The 19150-nt window shown below is 47.3% G+C and overlaps 1 protein-coding gene across 1 annotated transcript in view; it reads left to right on the top strand.

Moving 5' to 3' along the window:
• The window catches only part of shank2b (SH3 and multiple ankyrin repeat domains 2b), a 1049335-nt gene that overhangs the window by 410154 nt on the left and 620031 nt on the right, over positions 1-19150 (top strand). The gene's annotated exons all lie outside the window — the stretch shown is intronic.

The raw sequence follows: 19150 nt of genomic DNA, 5'->3' as shown, positions 1-19150 counted from the left end.
GCTCTGTTTCGTTACTTAGCTCTGGAGTCGCCAGGTATCGTTAAGATACCGCCACCAGTTTCAAGGTCAAGTTCAAACCAATAAAACCATACACCAATTAGTAAGTTCAAACAAATGAGTTTATTATATTACAATTATAATCTACTCATGCACACGCTAAGATGACTAAACTATTCCTACCACTAAATAGACCAATACTTATCTTAAAGGGAACTGCCGGATCAGGGGACAAGGCCTCTTGCTCTGCACTGGTCCACAGACTTCAGGTTGGTACGGGTTAAAAGGGGTCAGGAGTGTCTATCTCTGGTAGCGATCGTTGTGAGACACTTACTTGCTGGCGGCTGCTGTCCCAAACCTCTCCTCTCTCTCGTTCAAGGTCTTCTTCGGTAAAGGCTGGTCTAGGGGGCTGGTCAAGAGAGGAGGGCTGGTCAAGAAGAACAAACTAAGTTTGGGACCTGTCTTTTATAGGTCCTAGGGCTTCGCCCCCTTTTGGGCGGACCCTCTATCTGCTGGGATCGATTGGGTCTCTTCCCAATCGATTTGTTTGAATCCCCCCAATACTGAGGCTGTCCCTCGGCTACTGGGCGGGCCTTCAGGTGCTTTGTCTTCGAACCCCGCTGGTGCCAGGGTGTCTGGCTTCCTAAACAATGTTGCAATCACTTCCCTATTTGTGTCCTTTGTCCCTGGGATCGTTCTATTACTATGCTAACTGTCCCGGAGATTGCCTCATTAGTATGCAGAATGTTCATTTCAGTGCTGTCTGCTGTCTAAGCAGACAGAATCCACAGTGGCTTGGTGCAGCCTGCTTGTGCTGCAAACTTTGTCCATTTTACCCTGCAAGCTTTGCGTTCCTCCATTTTGTATTGAGGGAATGGCCAACTTCGGTGGCTACACTCCCTCCTTGTGATCCTCATGAGAAATCCTGAAGGATCACCCAAGGTCGGTGTCTTTGGGTCCCCTGACCTCAGCGAGTTCCATGACTTCTATCCTTTCCTCAATTATGGCAAAAAAATTTTAACTAACAATTTCTGATTGGCGCTATGTGAAAGGGGACATGCATTATCAAATGGAATCGGGAACCTCTAACTGTCCTCAATAAACTACTCTCATCTCATATTTAAACATTCTACAACATTCTAAATCCTTAATCATTCACACAGCAGCATCATTACATTTAATTCTCTCTGACTCGGCAGTCGAGCGCAGAGGTATATCATTGATAGAATCTCTTTATTTTACTAAGGCATCGAGTGTAAAAATAAATACTTGATTACATTTCCAGGGGTTCGGGGGACTGGTGGAATCCAAAAATAGGGGATCTCACTCTATACACTGTTGAGGCACAAGAGTGGTGGGCTCTCCTTCTCCATTCCCTCATCCTGAGGGTCTGGACTATAATACATATTACTGCAATCGCTAAAAGTGATTCTTTGACATACGACAAGGAGTACCATGTCAGAAATCTGGTACACCAGGTCGGGGTACTGTTACCATTGACTGGGCTGGGGGTGGTCTGGATTTAGGAGAAGTTAGCAAACGTTGTACTGTGGGAAAGGGGGTCCGCGTCCATGCGCAACCACACAGATGCCACAAAACCTAAAAACATAGCAATCTGAGTGCTCTTCATCGCCTCTCTTCTCTTCTCTTTTATTTCCTTCAGGGATCTTGCTGTGCTGTTGCTTTGGTTCCTCTCTCGAACGTCCGAAAGCTATGGAATCAAGCATATTATCTGTTAGTGTTCAGCTTAATATCTTGACTTTAAGTATATCTGTCCTCTTGTTCCAAATTTCCCTTTATGATGGTCACCACCATGTGACTCCCTCATTTTTTTTTTCAAAGCGGATTTAGGACCAGACATATCTTATCTATTAAACCAGTGCGAGCCGTCTCGCAGAGTGTTGCAATTTACCATCCCAAAATGTTCCTGGGTGTAAATAGCATATGGAGTGGCGGCCGAAGGGCTACCTTAAACAAAATGAAACCAAGCTTTAGAAATGAAAAAGTCGAATGAGTTGCGTATGGGCCGCGACGGGTAAGAGTTGAATGGGATCCCCGGGTAGGGCGTGCTGTGCCGTACCCGAGCTTAGCTGACCAAAGGGGTGGTCCTCAGACAGGGCGGGTCCTCAATGCCGTTTCTCCACTGCCTGAGCAACCTGAAACGAACGGGCAAGAATGTAGTCATTGTTGAATTGCAGCCTCTATTCCCAGAATAGAGGGGCACCTAAAAAAAAGAGGAGCCAAGATGCTCCTTGTGGGGGGAGAGGGTGAAGCCTTGAGCTGGGCTTCAGACATTTCAGATTAAATGTTGTCGGGAAAGGGGCAGCACGGTGGCCTAGTGGTTAGCACAGCTGCCTCACGGCGCTGAGGTCCCAGGTTCGATCCCGGCTCTGGGTCACTGTCCGTGTGGAGTTTGCACATTCTCCCCGTGTCTGCGTGGGTTTCACCCCCACAACCCAAAGATGTGCAGGGTAGGTGGATTGGCCACACTAAATTGCCCCTTAATTGGAAAAAAAATAATTGGGTAAAATGTTGTTGGGAACAACATCTGTAAACAGAAGACAAGTCGTGAACATTGATCGATTCAGCAGAAGACATTTCCAGTGATATGGCGGGGGAATGTGAGATGGTGACAAGCTGAAAACCGAGTGGCCGATCTCCATATCAAACATTTAACATACAAACATACAAACATGCGTGCAGGTTCCATCAGAAAGGACAGCGCTTCTCTCAAGCGGTTCCTCTTTTTACATCATCTGGACACCTCACTTCTCATCATTCTCTGTGAACAGGGTCGCAAAGGGGTTGCCGTGTCGGGAGTCAGACATCAAGTCATCCTCTTCTCCCGGATCCCATACCCTTGTCTGGATCAGGCATGCAATCTTTGCATTGTGTGACCGGCGGTCACTCTCGTCATTGCGGACAAGTCGCCAAGAATTGTCCCTGTGCCAAATCGTGGGGTCTAAATTTGAAGGAGCATTGTCGGGGTCGTCAGTGTTGGGTGGTGGGTGTGGGTTTGGATATTTAATGTAGGTGACCTCCATGGGGTCACTGGAGTTGGGGTCGAAGTTGCTGAAGCGGGGGCTGTAGGGTGGAGTGCTGTGGCTGTCCTCAGTTTCACAGTCACTGTCACTGTCTCTGCTGTGGCAGCTTGTGGGCGTTCCGGGGTGTGGTCTGGAGTCGGTGGGCGGAGTCGAGGTTGAGTCCGATGAGGAACTGGTCTGTGAGGGGGAGGGTGCAAATGTGTCTCTTGTGGGTGGGGCGAGGTGTTCTGCTGCGTCTAGCAGGACACGGTGCGAGTGGTTTGACTGTGTTCCATAAGCCTTTAGCTGGTTAATATGGAACCACGCAGTCTTACCGTTGGGGTACTTTATCCTATATGCCGAGGGGCTGATTTTGTCTGAAATTGAGTACGGGCCAGAAAATTTTGGAGCCACAAACGTGCTGGGGTTATATACAGATAACATCACTTGTTGCCCAACCTGAAATTCTGTGGTGTGGACATTTTTGTTGAAACAGGCCTTGCTCTGTTTCCGCCTTTTACCCAATTTTACTGCGGCTGCGAGCTGAGCAGACCCTACAGTCTCAACTAATTCTTTGACTGTTTTCTCGTGTGTGAGGGCCGTCACTTCTGGGCTGGTCATGTCGAGTCCTGAAAGGAATTCTGATCCTTTCATAGGGCGTCCGGTCATGAGTGTGTGTGGGGTGAAACCTGTAGATGATGAAACTGTATTTCGGATGAACATTAGTGCGAATGGGAGCACTGAATCCCAAGTCGAATTGTTCTCCTGTACCATCTTTCTAAGGGTCGATTTTAGAGTCCGATTCATGCGTTCCACTATCCCGCTTGACTGGGGGTGATACGCAATGTGAAAATTCTGTTTGATTCCGAATATGGTCAGGACGTTCTTCATGGCCCGTCCTGTAAAATGAGATCCCTGATCTGATTCTATACTTCTGGGGAGTCCCCATCTCGTAAAGATGTGGTGGGTCAGGATCTTTGCAGTTGTCTTTGCTGTGTTGGTGCAGGAAGGGAATGCCTCTACCCATTTGGTAAAGGTATCTATGGCCACCAGAACATATTTATGGCCATTCCTGCAAGGGGGCAATGGACCTATAAAATCGATCTGGAGGTTTGTCCAGGGGCCATTAACGGGGCGAGTGTGGCTGAGTTGAGCCTTCTTTGAATACCTCTCCGGGTTATTCTGCGCACAAATTAAACAATTCTCTATATAGTGGGTAACATCTTGTCTTAAGTTGGGCCACCAACAGAGTTGTCTAAGGTGTGTTGTGGTAGGGTCGATCCCTTGGTGTCCATGACTATCATGGAATAAGGCAATCATTTGATTCCTGTCCTTTTCAGGAACCACATACAATTTGTCTTTTATAATCACACCCTCATGTGTGGTCAAAGCGTGTTTGAATTTATCGTACTGGCCCACAACGTTTCCTTTTAAAATCTCCCGGAGATTTTCGTCCTGTTTCTGTGCCTGTACTAAATCCTCTATTTCAGTCTGTGAGACCTGAACTGCACTCACAGGGGCGCTAACTGGTGCGCTAGCTGGGGGTGTCCAAAAATGACCTTGCCTGGAACCTGCTTTTGCCAATGCATCGGCTTTCACATTTCCAAGGGGGGATGACCTATGGTGACTTCTAACTTTAACTATGCCATGCGTCCTATCCTTTGCCTTCTATAGGATATGGCAGAGTAATGGGGCTGATGGAAGGGGCTTCCCGTCCGCGGAAACAAAACCTCTTGTCCTCCACAGGGGTAGAAAGTCTGTGAGGCTGTTGCATACATATAAACTGTCTGAGTATATGTCTGCTGGGCTGGGGAACGAATCTGGGTAGTCCATGATGTATGCTATGGCCGCGAGCTCTGCTGCCTGCGCGCCTAAGTGACCTGATAACTTTAGTGCTATTTCCTCTAGTGCACGTCCCTGCGCATCTTCCACATAAATTCCGCATCCTGTAATGCGATCGCCATCTAAAACTTTGGATGAAACCGTCCACATAGATTTTCAAGGGGGCAAACGTGTCTGTGTGCTGGGGGCTCTGGCTTGAATTCCCTATCTTCCGTGGGGGCGACTTGGCAATGAAAGGTCCTGTGTTGTGTAGGGATGCTACTATTTCGCATTCATGGGGTTGTCCTGGATACTGTAGGTTGTCTGCTAAAAATGTGTGTGTCTTGGTTCATTTAACTGTTATGTCCCGTCCCTGTAACAGATGTGTCCACCTAGCTGCTCTTATCTGGCTCACTGAACCGTCCTTCAGTCGACCGTCCAAAAGTAACTGTGTGGGGGTGAGTTTGGTCAAAATGGTGATGGGGTTGAGTCCGGTAATGTAGGAAAAATATTGTACTGCCCAGAATATTGCTAATAGGTGCCTCTCGCAGGCTGAAAATCCCTGTTCTACGGGGTCTAAAAGTTTGGAGCAATAAGCCACTGGTCGTAGCTGCTCGTGCCGTTCCTGAAGGAGCACGGCCGAGAGGGTCAGATCGGTGCTAGCTACCTCTATTGCATAGGGGGAGAGTTGGTCTGGAACTTGTAGTGCGGGTGCTGCGCTGAGGGCTTTCTTTAACTCTTCCACAGCCTCTGTATGCTGCGGAAGTCATTCCCAAGGGGCTCCTTTCTTAAGGAGGTCTGAGAGTGGGGCTGTGTTGGTCGCAAAACCATCGATACGGTTCCGACAGTACCCAACCAGTCCTAAAAACGACTGGAGGGCTGAAACATTTTGGGAAGAGGCAATTTGACGATCGAATCAATTCTTTTGAACTCGATCTCGCATTTGTTGTGCGTGATGACAGTACCCAAATACATCACCTGATTCTCCAATATCTGGGCCTTTCTAGGGTTACCTTTACATCCAATACTTTGCAATAATTCCAGGAGTTCGGACAGAAGCGTGATGTGCTCTGCCTTGGTGTCTGTCTGCAGTAATAAGTCGTCCACATACTGTACCAGGCATTCGGGTCGGGAAAATTTTGCTAGTCCATTTGCCAGCTGTCGGTGGAAAATGGAGGGGGAATTGTGGAATCCTTGTGGGAGGCATGTCCACGTATACTGCTGTCCTTTGAATGTGAAGGCAAATTTGTACTGGCACGCCTTTGCCAATGGGATTGACCAGAAGCCATTGCTAATGTCCAATACCGTGAAACATTTGGAGTGGAGTCCCTGCTTGAGCATAGTCTCGGGACCTGTTGCTACCGTGGGGGCTACTGCTGGGGTAACTTTGTTGAGTTCCCGATAATCTATGGTCAGACGCCATGCTCCGTCGGGCTTCCTCACTGGCCAAATAGGTGCATTATTAGTTTTTTTTTTTTTTTTTTTTTATAAATTTAGAGTACCCAATTCATTTTTTCCAATTAAGGGGCAATTTAGTGTGGTCAATCCACCTACCTGCACATCTTTGGGTTGTGGGGGCGAAACCCACGCAAACACGGGGAGAATGTGCAAACTCCACACGGACAGTGACCCAGAGCCGGGATCGAACCTGGGACCTCGGCGCCGTGAGGCAGCAGGGCTAACCCACTGCGCCACCGTGCTGCCCGGTGCATTATTAGTTGAGGCTACTGTCCTAAGTACACCCTGCTCTAATAAGCTCTCTATAACTTTTCCAATTTCTCCCTCTGCTTCTAGGGGAAATCGGTACTGTCTCTGTGGTCTCGGGTCAGGTCTAGTAACTTGAACTTGTCCAGTCATTCTGCCGCAGTCGTGCCGGTGACTGGCAAATGCTGTCCTGTGTCTGTTCAAAACTGCCCTAACCTGTTTGTCCGTGCTAAGCGTGGTCGGGTCAAAACAATAGTCGCCTACTGCGCTAATCCTGTTCGCATACTCTCCTACTGTGAGCGTTGCGGGTGCTCTGTCTGATTTCGCTATTCGCCACACACACTGATTGACTGGGTCGAACGACAGGCTGTGGGCATTCATAAAGTCAATGCCCAGTATGTGTTCTGCTGTGCGGGGAAGATTAACTAAAACAACGGGGTGTCGGGTGGAGATTTTCCCTAGTTGGATTGATACAGGGGCTGTAATGTGTCCCTGCTGTGAGTGACCTGTAAATCCGCTGAGTGTGATTGTGGATGTAGTGGGCCACGTGTCTGCCTGTGCTGTAGTGGATGAGTTAATGGTTGTGCGGGACCCTCCTGTGTCCCAGAGTAATTCTATGGGCTTCCCTCTAATTTTCGTTGTGACCACCAGTCTTCCGGATCGGTCCCAGAGGGGGGAGCCCGAACACCGTCAGTCCGTTCCGTGCACATTGGTCTGTCCTGACTGCATCCCTATACTGTGGATAGGCTTTGCTTTGTTCCTGATCAGAGTGCCTGTCTGCTGGCCTCTCTGAGATCTCTGTGGGCCGTTGTATTCCCTTGCAAAATGTCCTAAATGCCCGCAGTTAAAACATTCCTGCGACTTCTGTGGGGGGCTGTTCTTTCCTTCCTTTACCCATGCGGGGTTTTGGTGCGCTCTCACTGCCTGAATATCTGCTGCAGCCTGAGCTTCTTCTGGGGTCTTTACTTTTACCTTGCCTTGGACAGATTGCTCCCAAGCGCGGGACAATCTTTTCAATACCCATTTTTCATTATGGGCCTCTTCTGAGGGGTCATAACTGCTGCAGACATTCTGTCCTGCATCTGTGGCGTGGGAGATTATGGTGGGGGTCCATTTAACCATATTATCGCGGGTTAAATGTGCGCGGTCTAAATCACCAAAAACGGCAGTGAAATGAATCCACAGCCTTCCTGCGAATGCTGTGGGGTGCTCTGTCCTTTTCTGCCTACACTTATTTGGGCCTTCGACTGGGTCACCTCTGTTGTACCCTATCGCGTCTAAAATAGTTGTATGCATCTCTTCGAGGGTGCCTCCTCCAACCTTCTGTGGGTCGGGGAAGCTGCTACAACTGATGAGTCTAAACTCAAAACTGTGAGCTTCACTTGCTCTCGCCCATCCAGGCCGTACATGGTCGCCTGTTGCTTCACACTTGCGGAAAATTGGTGGGGGTCTGCAGTGGGGAGGAACGGGGTGATTTTCTCACACGCGTCCCTTAGTTGTGTTACGGTTAAGGGGGTGGTGTATGTGACCTCGGGTGCACCTTCTGCTGTTGCCTTTCTTTGGGTGGTGACTGGGTTCATAGGTGCGGGTGCTATCTGATCTGTGGGGGGTTGGGGTGCTTTCCTTTTCTGTTGCGCTGCTGGCGCACATGTTCCCTGAACACAGCGCTGCGCGGTTTCGCTTAATTCCTGCCAATCTGGGGCATTTTCCTCCTCTATATTCCTCATTCTGTACGGAAAGCAGAGATTGCAGCTGCGCAATCTGCTTCCTACATTTCGCATGATCCACTGTGCTTTGCCTTTGCCCAGTGGTGGCAGCATGGAGCGCTCTTAAAGCTGCCTTTAGGTCAGAGCATTGCCTTTGCAGTGCCTCTACCTGCTTCTCTGAATCTTCTCTTATCAGAACTGCGCGCTGCACTTCCTGATAGGCTTTCTCATACTGGGCTTGGGAACTGCTCAGATGGGCTAGACAAGGCTAATATGCCCTCTTGGCATCATCCACCTCTCTATCCTTCTCTGCCAGTCGTTGTCTCAAACCGAGGTTCTCCTTTTCGATGTCCCTGACATCCACTTTGCTCATTCTATTCCTCTCTTCTAATTCTTTGCGGAGCATCCGAACGACCTCCTCTGTGCCTCGCAATTGTGCCAAGCAGGACACAATTGCCATTGGCTTGCGTGCTTTTCCTAAATTCTTTTTATGAATTTGAGATAGGTTCTCCCACCAAGTATGTCCTATACCCCCGGGACCTGTCTCCTCATTCACACAAAATTCACTCCAAATGGGCCATCCTTTCCCTTTGAGGTACTTCCTGAGTTCCAGCTCCCACACGGGACACTGACCTACTCTGCTACTGCTGGTCGCTGCGACCACGAACTGCTCTGGGTTCATGAGGCGTTCCATTGCCTGCATGGCCATTTCCTTTTCTCTATGCTCTCTTAAATTTGGAATGAGGGATGATAAGGCACTGCTTTAAAATACGGGTACGGCTTTCGCTATGTTCCGACTTATAAAACTCCCGACAGTTTGTCGCAACAAAAATCTCTCGGTTTAACCTTACAACCCTGTTAGTTACGCATGCAAAAACACACTTCCGAATTATGATTATTGATTTGAACTCCTTGAACACTTGTGGTTTTCCCTTTTCCCTTTTCCAAATTGGATTTCAGATTCAGATTTCTGGGTTCTCTCGGAGTGGGGGGGCCACTTCTAATCGAGTCCCGGCGGATGTCGCCACTAAATGTTGCTCGTTCTGGGTGAGTGTGCTTAACACTCGATTTGGCTCTGTTTCGTTACTTAGCTCTGGATTTGCCAGGTATCGTTAAGATACCGCCACAAGTTTCAAGGTCAAGTTCAAAGCAATAAAACCATGCACCAATTAGTAAGTTCAAACAAATGAGTTTAATATATTACAATTATAATCTACTCATGCACACGCTAAGATGACTAAACTATTCCTATCACTAAATAAACCAATTCTTATCTTAAAGGGAACTGCCGGATCAGGGGACAAGGCCTCTTTCTCTGCACTGAGTCCGCAGACTTCAGGTTGGTACGGGTTAAAAAGGGGTCAGGAGTGTCTATCTCTGGTAGCGATCGTTGTGAGACACTTACTTGCTGGCGGCTGCTGTCCGAACCTCTCCTCTCTCTCGGTCAAGGTCTTCTTCGGTAAAAGGCTGGTCTAGGGGGCTGGTCAAGAGAAGAGGGCTGGTCAAGAAGAACGAACTAAGTTTGGGACCTGTCTTTTATAGGTCCTAGGGCTTCGCGCCCTTTTGGGCGGACCCTCTATCTGCTGGGGATCGATTGGGTCTCTTCCCAATTGATTTGTTTGAATCCCCCCAATACTGAGGCTATCTCTCGGCTACTGGGCGGGCCTTCAGGTGCTTTGTCTTCGAACCCCGCTGGTGCCGGGGTGTCTGGTATCCTATACAATGTTGCAATCACTTCCCTATTTGTGTCCATTGTCCCTGGGATCGTTCCATTACTATGTTAACTATCCCGGAGATTGCCTCATTAGTATGCGGAATGTTCGTTTCAGTGCTGTCTGCTCTCTTAGCAGTCAGAATCCACATTGGCTTGTTGCAGCCTGCTTGTGCTGCAAACTTTGTCCATTTTACCCTGCAAGCTTTGCTTTCCTCCATTTTGTATTGAGGGAATGGCCAACTTCGGTGGCTTCACCATCCCTGCAGCCACGTGTTAATCTGCATTCTCTCCCTGTTCCTCACCTCGCTAGCACGTGGCACTGGCAACAAACCAGAGATGACAACATGGTTTGTTCTGGCTCTCAGCTTCCACCCTAGCTCCCTAAATTCCTGTTTTAAATCCCTGTCCCTTCTCTTACCTATGTCGTTGGTACCGATGTGCACCACGACTTGTGACTGTTCCCCCTCCCCCTTAAGGATTCTGAAAACACGGTCCGAGACGTCACGGACCCTGGCACCCGGGAGGCAACATACCATCCGTGAGCCTCTTTCATTGCCACAGAACCGCCTATCTGTCCCTCTAACTATCGAGTCCCCAATAACTATTGCTCTCCTGCTCTCCCTCCTTCCCTTCTGAGCAACAGGGACGGACTCAGTGGTGGAGATCCGTTCACCGTGGCTTACCCCTGGTAGGTCGTCCCCCTCAACAGTATCCAAAACGGTATACTTGTTACTGAGGGGAACGACCGCAGAGGATCCCTGCACTGACTGCTTCCTCCCAGCCCCTCTCACCGTCACCCATCTATCTTGACTCTCCGGAGTAACTACATCCCTGAAGCTACTATCTATGACCACCTCTGCCTCCCGAATGATCCGAAGTTCATCCAGCTTCAGCTCCAGTTCCCTAATGCGGTTTCTGAGGAGCTGGAGATGGGTGCACTTCCCACAGGTAAAATCAGCAGGGACACTGACAGCGTCCCTCACCTCAAACATTCTGCAGGAGGAACATTGCACTGCCTTCCCTGCCATCCCCTCTAGATAAAACAAGAAAAAGAAAGAAAGAGCTTACCTGTTATTCACTCTACCCCTTAGGTTAAAGGAGGTGGAAGGGTGGGGGACAAGTGTAGTGTCTAGGGTTTAGGAACTGCCCAACTTAAATACAGGTAAAAAAACAACTGCTGGATTTCCGACATTGCAACAGTGACTTCACCTCAAACAGGTACTATGCTGGCTGTGGAGACCTGCATCTTAAACAGGTACTATGCTGGCTGTAGGGACCTGCACCTCAAACAGGTACTATGCTGGCTGTGTTTTCCTGCACCTTAAACAGGTACTATGCTGGCTGTGGAGACTTTCGAGACATTGTTAAAGCCACTATTTGAATGTTTTTTTACTGGCCATTCAACTCATTTGCTGTTTCGTGAACCTTGCTGTGTGCAGATTGGTTGGCCGTGCTTATCTATAAGATCACAATGGCTACACTTTGACAGCAATCTGCTGGAATTGAGGAACTTTGGAATAGCGTGGGGATACCATGAGGCCCTATATAAATGCAATCTCTCGCTCGCCTGGCGGACTGGTTGTTTAGAAGTATTTTTCTTCCTTGTGTTTACAAAAGGCCATATGAACATTGTTAATTTCCACATTTAAGTTGTGCAGACAATAAAATCAGATGCCCGATTTAACCTGTGTCCTGAATTCTCCATCACTAACTGAAGAAAGTCTACCTTTCAGACGGGGGTCATGTGTGGCTGATGATAGGTTAGTTTTTTATCATGAGCCAACAATTCCTCTGGCTGTCAAAGGGTGAATTCCCTGAATGGCACGAGTTCCAAATAAATGCTTAATACTGATATATTTTTAATGCAGATGTGAACTTTTCAAATTCAACAAAATCTGGTCTGCATTACAAAGAGCAGAAAGTGATTCAATAAATTCATATTAAGCATTTACATGGAAAAAGCAGTTGCATAGTACAGTTTAACACGGAGAAGCATTGTGAAGATGCGACTGATTCCAATTTCCAGAGTTTTCCTCTGATAATGCCGGTAGTCCCTCAGAGTCAGACCTGTCCCTGAAATAATTACCCCCTTGTGTGGTTTTGATGTAATGTTTGGGGAAAAAGACCTTTGCATATGCAGACAATCTCTGGGTGAAGTTCACGTGAGGAAATCGATCTGCTTTTATTCATTATTAAAAATAACACCGTTCAATTAGATTTAAATAAAGCAAATGCAATTAATGTGACAATTGAAAATGTGCAGCAGAAATAAGCAGTGAACATTTATAGCCATTGTGCGTCAGACTAAAAAATGAAATGGAATTTATAAAGCCAGTTGGGAAAGTAAGGTGAGGAGGTCACACAGCAGCTGTGACGGGATACAGATGGGTTAAGTGATTGAGTGTAAAGTAAAGTGTAAAGTGGGGAAATGTGAAATTATTCATTTTGGAAGGTAGAGATTGGAAAAGCAGAATATTAAATGTTCACATTTAAAGAGTAGTGGCAAAGAGTAGTGGGAAGTCAGAAGATTGGGAAGGCTACAAAAACAAACAGAGGATAACAAAGAGAGAAATAAGGAAGGAGAGGATCAAATATGAAGGTAGGCTAGCCAGTAACATTAGGAATGATAGTAAAAGTTTCTTTAAATACATTAAAAACAAACGGGAGGCAAAAGTAGACATTGGGCCGCTCCAAAATGACGCTGGTAATCTAGTGATGGGAGACAGGGAAATAGCTGAGGAACTTAATAAGTACTTTGCGTCAGTCTTCACAGTAGAAGACATGAGTAATATCCCAACAATTCAGGAAAGTCAGGGGGCAGAGTTGAATATGGTTGCCATCACAAAGGAGAAGGTGCTAGAGAAACTAAAAGGTCTGAAAATTGATAAATCTCCGGGCCCAGATGGGCTACATCCTAGAGTTCTAAAGGAGATAGCTGAAGAAATAGTGGAGGCGTTAGTTATGATCTTTCAAAAGTCACTGGAATCAGGGAAAGTCCCAGAGGATTGGAAAATCGCTGTTGTAACCCCCCTGTTCAAGAAGGGAACAAGAAAAAAGATGGAAAATTATAGGCCAATTAGCCTAACCTCGGTTGTTGGCAAAATTCTAGAATCCATCGTTAAGGATGAGATTTCTAAATTCTTGGAAGTGCAGGGTCGGATTAGGACAAGTCAGCATGGATTTAGTAAGGGGAGGTCGTGCCTGACAAACCTGTTAGAGTTCTTTGAAGAGATAACAAATAGGTTAGACCAAGGAGAGCCAATGGATGTTATCTATCTTGACTTCCAAAGGCCTTTGACAAGGTGCCTCACGGGAGACTGCTGAGTAAAATAAGGGCCCATGGTATTCGAGGCAAGGTACTAACATGGATTGACGATTGGCTGTCAGACAGAAGGCAGAGAGTTGGGATAAAAGGTTCTTTTTCGGAATGGCAACCGGTGACAAGTGGTGTCCCGCAGGGTTCAGTGTTGGGGCCACAGCTGTTCTCTTTATATATTAACGATCTAGATGACGGGACTGGGGGCATTCTGGCCAAGTTTGCCGATGATACAAAGATAGGTGGAGGGGCAGGTAGTATTGAGGAGGTGGGGAGGCTGCAGAAAGATTTAGACAGTTTAGGAGAATGGTCCAAGAAGTGGCTGATGAAATTCAACGTGGGCAAGTGCGAGGTCTTGCACTTTGGAAAAAAGAATAGAGGCATGGACTATTTTCTAAACGGTGACAAAATTCATAATGCTAAAGTGCAAAGGGACTTGGGAGTCCTAGTCCAGGATTCTCTAAAGGTAAACTTGCAGGTTGAGTCCGTAATTAAGAAAGCAAATGTAATGTTGTCATTTATCTCAAGAGGCTTGGAATATAAAAGCAGGGATGTACTTCTGAGGCTTTATAAAGCACTAGTTAGGCCCCATTTAGAATACTGTGAGCAATTTTGGGCCCCATACCTCAGGAAGGACATACTGGCACTGGAGCGGGTCCAGCGGAGATTCACACGGATGATCCCAGGAATGGTAGGCCTAACATACGATGAACGTCTGAGGATCGTGGGATTATATTCATTGGAGTTTAGGAGGTTGAGGGGAGATCTAATAGAAACGTACAAGATAATGAATGGCTTGGATAGGATGGACGTAGGGAAGTTGTTTCCATTAGCAGGGGAGACTAGGACGCGGGGGCACAGCCTTAGAATAAAAGGGAGTCACTTTAGAACAGAGATGAGGAGAAATTTCTTCAGCCAGAGAGTGGTAGGTCTGTGGAATTCATTGCCACAGAGGGCGGTGGAGGCCGGGACATTGAGTGTCTTTAAGACAGAAATGGATAAATTCTTGATTTCTCGAGGAATTAAGGGCTATGGGGAGAGAGCGGGTAAATAGAGTTGAAATCAACCATGATTGAATGGTGGAGTGGACTCGATGGGCCGAATGGCCTTACTTCCACTCCTATGTCTTATGGTCTTATGGTCTCACATTCATATTTGTGGGTCCTGGTATACAAATCACAGAAAATTAACATACAGAAAGCAGTCCGGAAAGAGAAAAATATGTTAATCTTCGTTAGAAAGTGGTTGAAGAATATAGGTTTGGAAATCTTGCTGCAATTCAGGGATTTGGAGAAACTACACCCAGAATATTCTGTTCAGTTTTGTCCTCCACAGCGAAGGAAGGATAGAATGAGGAATTCTGACAAAGGCTCACTAGGCTGATGTCTGGGGGTGGGGTGGGGTGGGGGGGGGGGGGGGGGGGGGGGGGTGGGGGGGGGTGGGGGGGGGGGGGGGAACGGAGATTGAGTTGAATGGACTGTGTTTTCTGGAATTTAGAATGGGAGATGATGTCACTGAAACAAATCAGGTTGCGTTTTACCAAACTTGTCAACATGTTGGTTCCATTGAGTAAACGGGTGCCAATCCCACCAATGGTGGGAAAGCTCAGCTGTTTAGCACAGGGCTAAATTGCTGGCTTTGAAAGCAGACCAAGGTAGGCCAGCAGCACGGTTCGATTCCCATACCAGCCTCCCCGAACAGGCGCTGGAATGTGGCGACTGGGGGCTTTTCACAGTAACTTCATTGAAGCCGACTCGTGACAATAAGCGATTTTCATTTTTCATTTCCTTTTCATGTTCATCCTCTTTAACATTTCCCATGTGATTCACGCCGTGCTAATGGCAGCTTGCCTCTGAGTCACTCGTCCCGGGAAGACTTTATCTCTCTAATCAGTGGGATGCTCCTTTTGACCTCCTCCCCAGCACTGGTTCCTGTGATGATATGCATAAAGCAAGTTTGTACATAATGTTATGCATGACCTCCAGCCACTAGGTGGCAGTGTAAACCCATCATCTGACCCTGTGGCTGGGAAGTTGGTTGTGTTGGAGGATAGACATATTGTGCAGTATGTCTGTAATAGTTGATTCGTGTTCGTAGTTTATTATTTTGTTTATCCTTGTTAGCTAATCGCACAGTTCCACGATAAATTATTTAAATTAGATATTCTGTGGTTCATCATTCTCTTCGGCCAGTCTACAGAAGATGACAGTTCCAGGTCCACTCGGGGGATTGGCTGCTCGGATTACTGCATCACGATTTACGGAGGGAGCCCTCACCAAACCCCTGGGTGATGTGGAGCAGAGGCAGGATATCCTCCACACCCGTTCCCGCAGACATTCATCAAGAAAGGTCATGAACCCTGACTGGGAGGCTGTGGCCATGATAGTGAGTGCCAACTCGCTCCATCAGAGGACGGGGCACCAGTGCTGAAAGAAGTTGCAGCCACGGTCAGCCGTCCATGTCTGACACTCATCTCCAGTGAGGAGGTTGCCAAAGGCTGATAAAGTTTGACATCCTGCCCGTCTCAGACGTAAGGTGGAGAAAAACACAAGGACCTTTGATCCCTGAGGGGGTTGTAGGAGCTGAGATTTGTCAACCAGCGTCTCTGAACCCGATGATAAGCCCGTTTATTGGCGGGACGCTTTCAACTCTGCCAGGCAGGTGTCAGACGTATCTCTTGAGGGTGAGAGGAGCATTGCTCTGTCCTCAGTGAAAGTCAACATCATTAATAGCAATAATCTTTATTATTGTCGCATGTAGGCTTACATTAACATTGCATTGAAGTTACTGTGACAATCCCCCAGTCGCCACACTCCGGCGACTGTTCGGGTCACAGAGGGAGAATTCAAAATGTCCAAATTACCTAACAGCACATCTTTCGGGACTTGTGGGAGGAAACCGGAACACCCGGAGGAAACCCACGCAAACACAGGGAGAACGTACCAACTCCGCACAGACAGTGACCCAAGCCGGGAATCGAACCCGTTCCCTGGTTCTGTGAAGCATAAGAGAAGGACATGGTGGATGAGGAGTCTGGAGCAGGGTGTGTAGACAGTCTGGATCACATTGAGATTATAAAGGAGAGGTATTGGGCGTCTTGAAAAACATTAAGGTAGACAAGTCCCCAGGGCCTACCCCACAAAACTGAGTGGGGCAAGGGAGGAAATTGCTGGAGTCCTGACAGAAATCTTTGTATCATTACTGGCTGCAGGGGAGGTCTCAGACGACTGGATAATAATGCTGTTCCTTTGTTTCAGAAGGGCAGCAAGGATAATCCAGGTAATTACAGGCCGGTGAGCCTTACGTCAGTGGTCGAGAAATTATTGAAGAGGATTCTTCGAGACAGGATTTACTCCCATTTGGAAACAAATGGATGTATTAGCGAGAGACAGCATGGTTTTGTGAAGGGGAGGTCATGTCTCACTAACTTGATCGAGTTTTTCAAGGAAGTGACGAAGGTGATTGATGAGGGTAGGGCAGTAGATGTTGTCTACATGGACTTCAGCAAGGCCTTTGACAAGGTCCCTCATTGCAGACTGGTATAGAGGTGAAGTCACATGGGATCAGAAGTGAGCTGGCAAGATGGATACAGAACTGGCTAGGTCATAGAAGGCAGAGAGTAGCAATGGAAGGGTGCTTTTCTAATTGGAGGGCTGTGACTAGTGATGTTCCACAGGGATCAGTGCTGGGACCTTTGCTGTTCGTAGTATATATAAATGATTTAGAGGAAAATGTAACTGGTCTGATTAGTAAGTTTGCAGACAACACAAAGGTTGGTAGAATTGCGGATAGCGATGAGGACTGTCAGAGGATACAGCAGGATTTAGATTGGTTGGAGACCTGGGTGGAGAGATGGCAGATGGAGTTTAATCCTGACAAATGTGAGGTAATGCATTTTGGAAAGTCTAATCCAAGTGGGAAAAAAACATTAAATGGTAGAACCCTCATGAGTATTGACAGGCAGAGAGATCTAGGTGTACAGGTCCACAGGTCACTGAAAGGGGCAACACAGGTGGAGAAGGTAGTCAAGAAGGCATACGGCATGCTTGCCTTCATTGGCCGGGGCATTGAGTATAAAAATTGGCAAGTCATGTTGCAGCTGTATAGAACCTTAGTTAGGCCACACTTGGAGTATAGTGTTCAATTCTGGTCGCCACATTACCAGTAGGATGTGGAGTTTTGGACAGGGTACAGAAGAGGTTTACCAGAATATTGCCTGGTATGGAGGGCATTAGCTCTGAGGAGAGGTTGGATAAACTTGGTTTGTTCTCACTGGAACGATGAGGGTTGAGGGGCAACTTTATAGAAGTCTAAAGTTATGAGTGACATGGACAGAGTGGATAGTCCAAGGCTTTTTCCAAGATGGAAGTGTCAATTACTGGGGTGCATAGGTTTAAGGTGCGATGGGCAAAGTTTAGAGGAGACGTGAGACGGAAATGTTTTACACAGAGGGTGGTGGGAGCCTGGAACTTGCTGCTGGGGGAGGTAGTGGAAGCAGGTATGGCAGTGACGTTTAAGGGGCGTCATGACAAATAAATGAATAGGGTGGGAATAGAGGGATATGGACACTGGAAGTGTAGAAGGTTGTATGGGCAGTATGGTTTGTGCAGGCTTGGAGAGCTGAAGGGCCTGTGCTGTACTGTTCTCTGTTCTTTATAACCTGTATTATATTTGCGAATCTGTGTATATCTGCAAAGGTATAATTGCGGGGTTGGAGTAATTAATAGAATTTACAGTGCAGAAGGAGGCCATTCAGCCCATCGAGTCTGCACCGGCTCTTGGAAAGAGCACCCTACCCAAGGCCAACACCTCCACCCTATCCCCATAACCCAGTAACCCCACCCAACACTAGGGGCAATTTTGGACACTAAGAGCAATTTATCATGGCCAATCCACCTAACCTGCACATCTTTGGACTTGTGGGAGGAAACCCACGCACACACGGGGAGGATGTGCAGACTCCGCACAGACAGTGACCCAAGCCGGAATTGAACCTGGGACCCTGGAGCTGTGAAGCGATTGTGCTAACCACAATGCTACCGTGCTGACCAATGTAATGTATTGTGGTTCATCTTTACTTGTTTAAGATTGTTGATGAAGGTCTCGTCTTCTCAACCTTGCCCCTTGCCTGAGGTGTGCTGATCCTCAGGTTAAACCAATACCCCTGTTATTTGTTATATGTAGCAAACATTTGGATGAGAATGTAGGAGGCATGGTTAGTAAGTTTGAAGATGACACCAAGATTGGTGACATTGTGGATAGTGAAGAAGGTTATATGAGATTGCAACAAGACCTTGACCGATTGGGCCAGTAGGCGGATGAATGGCAGATGGAGTTTAATTTGGATAAATGTGAGGTGATGCATTTTGGTAGATTGAATCAGGGCAGGACCTACTCAGTTCATGGTAGGAGTTTGGGACAGTTACAGAACAAAGAGATCTGGGGGTACAGGTTCATAGCTCCTTGAAGATGGAGACACAGGTGGACAGGGGGTGAAGAAGGCATTCAGCATGCTAGGTTTTATTGGTCAGAATATTGAACACTGGGGTTGGGACATCTTTTTGAAGTTGTACAAGACATTGGTGAGACCACACATGGAATACTGTGTTCAGTTCTGTCCACCCTATTATAGGAAGGATATTGTTGAACTAGAAAGAGTGCAGAAGAGATTTACGAGGCTGCTACCACAACTTGATGGTCTGAGTTATAAGGAGAGGCTGGATAGGCTGGGACTTTTTCCCCTGGAGCGTTGGAGGCTTAGGGGTGATCTTATAGAGGTTTATAAAATAACGAGGGGCATAGATAAGCTAGATAGTCAGCATCTTTTCCCAAAGGTAGAGGAGTCTAGAACTAGAGGGCACAGGTTTAA

The sequence above is a fragment of the Scyliorhinus canicula genome, chromosome 9 (assembly GCF_902713615.1).
Source record: "Scyliorhinus canicula chromosome 9, sScyCan1.1, whole genome shotgun sequence".
Lineage (NCBI taxonomy): Eukaryota > Metazoa > Chordata > Chondrichthyes > Carcharhiniformes > Scyliorhinidae > Scyliorhinus > Scyliorhinus canicula.
The sequence above is the reverse complement of the archived record's forward strand: the minus strand, read 5'-3'. Positions and strand labels throughout refer to the sequence as shown.